We start from the raw sequence: 6,717 nt of genomic DNA on the forward strand, positions 1-6,717 counted from the left end.
AAATACCCCAAGAAAGGTCATTTTACCACACAAGAAGAAGAAGAGATAAAAGAAATACCTCAGGAAAGGTTATTTTACCACACACATATTTACACACAAACCACCCCACTTAAGCCGCACTCTCCGCACGACCATTATGGCGGCATATTTCTGCAAGGCGCGGTATATAATTGCCGGTATCTGCCGTTGATCAAGTAAGTTGGGGCCAATTACCGGCCCGTGTGAAGGGAAACACACGACGCACGGGCAGGGCGTTATTGTTTGTCTCTCTCACCCGCATGTTTACACCACTGCTGCACTTCCGCCAAGCCCGCATCTTTTTTTCCCCCCCCCCCCCTCTTTCTTCCGCGTAATCCTGCGGCACCACTCCTCACCCAACAATATCTCTTCTTCCTTCTAGGTTCTTTCTCTCCCACACGGAAAGAGAAAAGAGACGGGCGTGGAAATAGAGAGGGGGGGGGGAGCTTTACTTATTTGACAGCGCTCCAGATATCAGATATCATCAGGCAGCAATCGCCGGCGGAGTAGTAGCAGCGGCAATTGCGAGCCAAAATTTTAAACAAACATCATGTTGAAGCAGATAGCGGCAGAGCGTACCGCCTTTCTGTCACAGCCGGAAAATGAATACAAAAGGCAGAGCCAGCGCCACTATCAGCACACGAGTGCGGCCGAGTATTCCTAATTCTTTTTATTCGTCGTCCGAATGTGTGATAACATGATGTGCGGGTATGTGTGTAGAGGCTGTAAGTGTGTGTGTGTGTGTGTGTGTGTGTGGGTGTGTGAAGAGGCGGATGAAAAAGGATGGTGTGCGGGGGAATAAAACAATCGCTGAATAGCAGTGCGGCTTATCAGGGGGTTGTCGAAACAATTACGCTGGGAATACCTCAGGAAGAGGGGCCCGGATGATGTGGTGCACATGCCGCATGCCGCGGGTGAAAAATGAAAAACAAAGGAAAGTGGCGGCGTGCGAAACGAGGCGTAAGTGGTGGCGGCGTTACGTGCAGGTAGGTAAGGGGCGGGGTAGAAAAGTAAAATCTGAAAAGCCCACATTATCCAATGTGGTCTAAAAAGGCTTCACGTGAGCATACCGGGCTTCTAACTAGAATTCGTTTTTCAAAGATATTGTTCTCACATGGTGATACAAGAAATTGCGCGTAACTCCATGGAAGGCACTAGGATATGATAAACTCACTTTGGGACCACGGTAGTGGTGTAGAGCTGTTGTACTAGAATAGCGTCAGGACTTTCATTCAAAATTTCGTTGGTCTTAGAAAAACAGGGAGCATATGGAGTGACATAGATATTTACCGCATTGGCACTTTAATTCTACAACTCTGCTTAAGGCTTCGTTTTTTTTGCGCTTTACCGCACGCGAGGCCTAAATAAAGGAGCAGCAATAACAAATCTCTTCGAGTAGAGAACGTTTTCGTTTGAATATTATCACAAGCAATATTTTGAAAACGCGCGGAAAGGCGAAGGACGCCACAGTCTGACCTCGTTTAGGCAGAGGCGGGGCAGTAATTTAGGTCAAATGAAGCTTGGAATCCGCTAACTTTTGCTTGGATTCCAAGCTAGGGCATGGAACTGTCCGGGTGCCTGAAACCTCCGCTTCGAAATCAAGCTGTAGTTTCAGCCCCGCCGAAAGGGAAAAGTAAAGCAGCATAGCACAAGAGTATTACAACTCCTCCGTTGTCTCGCGCTGCGCACGGCGTCCTGTTTTAGTATCATGAGCGAGAGCGGAGGGCGTGTGTGTCAACCGCAGTGTAACCGCGGGCGGTGTTCCCCCGAGTCTATTGCAAGCACGTAGCGGCCACGGCCGCACCGCCGCCGCACCGCGCAGCCACACCGGTGGGGCTCCAGAGCAGCGCCAGGGAACCGCCAGGGCCGGGCACGGCCAAACTTGTTCCCAAGGCCTGGCCGGCCGACTCCAACTCTACGCCGCGGCCCGGCCGCCAACTCAACAGGGCTGGCAGGCATGAACCAACTAAAATATTTGAACTTCGATACACTGGGAAAAAAAATTATACCCGATGCCATCCACCAACTCCAGACCAGCGACATGGCTATTACTGGATATTGTAAATGGCAATAGGCACAGTAAAACATATTCGCAATTTAACGGGAAGGTTTTATGGTAAACGAAGAGCAGTTCGTCAGTTTCACCTAACAAATCACCATGAAGCCTCAATTCCGAAGTTATTCGAAAATCGACTATTTGAATTTTTAATTGAGTTACGCGCTTTGAACACAGTTCTGTTACACTTACGAAAACCCCGTCTTCTTTCACGAATCAAATATACTATGAAGTATACAGTTGCACTTACAAAATTTACAAAACCAACTGTGGATCGACGATTTAATGGTTACTATCATTCCGAGTATCATTTAGCCTCACTAAAACCATGGTCAGGCATTAGGTTTCCAAGCCCTTACAAAACTGCTGGATATAAATAGTTGGGCAAGAAAGTTTACACGGATGTCGTGTTTTGTTGACTTCAAATCCTCCAGACTCCACGACCTCGGCTACGCCGGCGCTGGGCGCCTCTTCACTCCAATGAGTGTCCCCGGCCCGGGCATGCAACGTCGCGCCTTTTGTTCAAAGAGTCAAGAGCCCCCGTCACGTCGCGCTCGTTATTTATACCCGAGACAATCCAGCAGCAGGCAGCCCGCTCCGCGCCACGCCGGCCCGCGCGCCTCCGGGTCAAGGAGAGAGACACTACACGAGATTACGCGGAAATTAACGACGTTATCCGATGAACCCCTTTAATCTCTTTTCGCCCGCTTTTGAAGACCAAGCCCGCGCGGCTCGCTCTGAAATACACCTGCTACTCTTGCTTGTTGTCCGGTAACTTTATCCGCGCGAAAAATCTAAGCATTTTCTCTACTTTCCTCTCGCAGAGTGAAGGCAAGGTGCTGGTTATTTTTCAACAACACTGCTCCCCACTGCTCCTCCCGCTACTCCTTCGTCCTCTTCCATTCCTCTTCTTCTCGCACCTCCGCCTTCATTCTGTTTCTGAGGCATACAATTGCAGCCATTACCTCCACACTCCCCTCCGGGTCCCCTCCCCCACCATATTGCCCGTAGAGCCGCGTGGGCCGCATCCCTGATTCGCCGACACCTCCAGAGTGCCGTGTTGCGGTACGCGGCGCGCGGCAGACGGAGCGAAGGCGCTAGCCGAAATAAAAGCGAAATTCTCAAAACACTGAGCACGCTTCCGTTTGAAGTTGAAAATGCAATTTCCTCCCCAGCTCTCCCTCTTTCTTTGCCGCTTCCCATTCCCACCCCTTCCCCCTTTCTCCCCTGCAGCCATCTGCACTGCCTCCCTGCTGCCGCTAGCGGGCGCTACCCCAATCCTCCCCTAACCTTTCTTTTCTCTCTCTCTCGTCCTCACCCCCATGATTTTCCAGGAAACGCGCTGCTACCTGGCTTGTCCAGCTTGTCCCTCTGGAATGACAACGAAGCCCGCTCCCCAACCTCGGCTGCCCCCGGGGAGGGGCGCCGTGACGCGAGAGCGTGCGTGGGCATGCGTGTCCAGGGGCGCGTTATGAGCGAGGTGACCTGTTGAGAGGTATTTGCCCAACGGGAGCGCCTGTGAGGTCCGAGGTTGGCCACCCGGCGCCGACACCAGTAACGCGCCACTGGCTGCCGGCCGCCCGGGTCAGACGAGGCGCCCGCAGATCGGTGCATAGGCAGCCCGCGCCACGGCCGCGGGACGGCGTGGCCTACCCAGCAGTGCAGCCGCCCCATAGGCCGCCCAGCAGCGCGGGGGACCTTGTTCCCCAAAACTTGTTAAGCACGAATTGGCTATATATAGGCAATTTCGACGGCGCCGATAGAGCAGTCATTAGCCCGACATTGTCCCAGCCCGCGCCACGACGACGGGCCATCTGCAGGGAGGGTGGCCTATTCCACAGCTCACTTCGTCAGGCTCTTGTCGCTGAACTGATTTGCGCGTCGTTAAAACTACAAGTGGCACGCCGTAACTGGCGCTTCGTTGCCCCTCCCCCCACATTTTATCAGCCAGTTTAAACTGAGTTATTTATCATTTTCCATGGCTATTTATGAGAGAAATTGTTAACTGTACAGGCCCACTCGCACTTACCCAAAACAAAGAATGACCCACCAAAAAACAAAAAGGAAAGGAAAAAAAAAAAACCCTCAACGAAGGGACGGCACGGGGGCCGCGCTCGCGGCACGGCGGCGATACTGCTTAACTTGGTTCACAGGCGCGGCGCCGCACCGCGGGCTGCCCTAACGATTATTCGTGTTGGTTAGGACTTTGTTATGTCGAGTCGGCTCTCTCCCCTCCTCCGCCATAACCACCACAACACTTCTTTCTGCGGGCCAGTTTGTTTCGCCAGACAAACCCACCCCAAGAGATAGAGATGTATAGTTATGCCCCGGGACTGTGGAAGCGATTTGGACATCCGCCCTCCTTAGCCTCGTCCAAATTTTAACCGTAAGACGCCCGCATCCGCATCTGCATCCACGGCCTATCCAACTCATTCACAGTGTGCCCAGCATCCGTAGCTCATCCAACCTATCTGCACCCAAAAAAATGTGTTCTCAATTCAAGATCATCCCCAAAATTTTAAGGCAAATGTTCTTATTGTAACCCCTATTTGCACTTAAATCAAGTAAACAGAGATTAAAATAATCCCTTCTTGCCTTAAAATTTTGGGGATGTTCTTGAATTGAGAACATATTTTTTTGGGTGTGCAAAGCATCCGCGCGACCGATCCGTCGCATCCGCAGTGCATCCGCAACCTATCCGATGCATCCGTGATGCATCCGCAGTGTAGCCCCGACATATTCGACGCATTCGCAGTGCATCCATATACCCTACCTGATGCTCTGCGGATGCGTTGGTTACGCGAGACAAAAAGGTTTCAGTCTTGCTCTTGGTCTGAAAACACGATTACCACCACCTTCAGGCCAGTAGTAGCCGCCCGCTGACGCGATCAAAACAGCCCCGGCCGGCAAGCCACGCGTCTCTGCGAGCCTTTTTTAGTGGCCGCCGCTCCCTGCCTCCTCGTCAGTGTGGTGCGGGGTGGGCTGGGAAGCAGGCAGCGGTGCGTGGCGTAGTCTTGGTAACCAGGAAATAAATAGCCCAAAGACGTGACCGCCGAGGGTGCGACTAACGAGATGTCAGAGAGTTCCGAGCAGCCCGCCGCCGGCTCCAGTCCACCCTACTTTCCACCCAACGGCTGGCTCCCCCGTGAGGGTTGGGCACGGCACCGCGCCAGTGCAAGGCCTGCCCAGTCAGAGTACACACACATCTGATATTCAACGCATATAGACTCACCGACCCTGACCTTCAGCAGCTGACCCCTGCGCGCCCTTGATTTTTCACTCAAATGATCTCCATTTCATACCCCACCCCTTCCCACCTGTTTAACTTATTGTTATGATTCTACGCTGTTGTCAGAGCAAACATTTAATAAAAAGACAATGTGATATTGCTTATCGTAAACCATGGACAAAAATTAACTTCGTGGTGTTGGCGTCACGAAGACGTAGAAAGACTAAAATCCCACACAAAAAGAGAGAAAACGAAAACAAGACAAGAAAAGGAGACAGGGAGAGGCAAAATGGAAAAGAGTGGGAAAACAGGCCTGCGTGAACCACGACCCTCTCTCTTCAATAACATTCTCTTAAATTGGCGAGCGTTGCGCCTCGGTATCATAAATATCGAAGCTGGTCGCACGAGGCCAAACCAAACAGACAAGAAGAAGTCCTCGAAATCTTCCATGAAAGTTCCTCACAAAGTCGCAAATAATTTATCTAACTATTTGCAAACATTTAGCAGTGAATACGTACAAGTTGTAATTGTACCCTGGTATTTACCGACTGAACACTTAAATTAATCATTTACCCGCTTTACTCACATTTGAAGGGTTAGGCAAGAAATTTCCACGTCGAATGAAACGGCTTCTCACCTGGAACAAGAAAGAAAGATTCATTGTTAATAAAGAGGCAAGGTGGTTTGGAGGGTCCAGCTGAGTTCGTGGGTCACGTGACCCGTCACCGCACAAGCACACGATGCTGAGTGTCAGCATTCGGTTCACTTCATCCAACTCGGCGAGCCCCGGCCCCCGCTCTGCTCTGTCGTACGCCTTGCCGGATACGCGTCAGTGACTTCCTGTTCCACATTCAGGGCTCGGGCTGCGGAGATGTGGTGAATTTGTGTGAGAGGAATGTTTGATATATCCAAGTGAATAGAGTACCGAACCCATCCCCCCCCCCCTTTTTCCCTTTTCAGAAAACACACACACGTATACGCTCACAAAAACACGCCACTCACACACACGTGCTAACTCGAGTGAAAGAGATAAACAAGGTCGCGCGGACTTCAAGGTTTGTTTCATTCCGAAAGAGTGCATCTGAATAAAATTAAACCTCGCACCATTGATGGGGTGTGAAAAGCGGGGCCGCTTTCATTCTACAACAACCTCCTTGTTGGTCTGGGGCAAAAATATCAACGAAAAAGCCACGAGATTACAAATTGTGATATTTCAAAGCCTTGGGAAGAAGTTCAAAGCACCAAGAGTATTTTACCTTCGCTCACTCTCTCTTTTCCTGCCCTCGGACACCGTGGTCCATTTGATGAATATATTTGTCTGCTACACTCCATTCTCAAGGTGTCGCCCGCCAGCCTCAGCCACTGCCTCCTGGGCCCCCATACCGCCCCCTGGGACACCCTCCAGCCCGCCCCC

The 6,717-nt window shown here is 51.4% G+C and overlaps 1 protein-coding gene across 1 annotated transcript in view; it reads right to left on the minus strand.

Annotated features, from left to right (window-relative positions):
• Positions 1-5,936, minus strand: part of LOC113208408 (uncharacterized) — a 63,231-nt gene extending 57,295 nt beyond the window's left edge. The window contains exon 1 of the mRNA XM_052265956.1: positions 5,890-5,936. The gene's annotated coding sequence lies outside the window, so the exon portion shown is untranslated. The remainder of the gene's footprint in view (positions 1-5,889) is intronic.
• Positions 5,937-6,717: the final 781 nt, after the last annotated feature.

The sequence above is a fragment of the Frankliniella occidentalis genome, unplaced genomic scaffold (genome assembly GCF_000697945.3).
Source record: "Frankliniella occidentalis isolate FOCC.00 unplaced genomic scaffold, Focc_3.1 Scaffold33, whole genome shotgun sequence".
Classification (NCBI taxonomy): domain Eukaryota; kingdom Metazoa; phylum Arthropoda; class Insecta; order Thysanoptera; family Thripidae; genus Frankliniella; species Frankliniella occidentalis.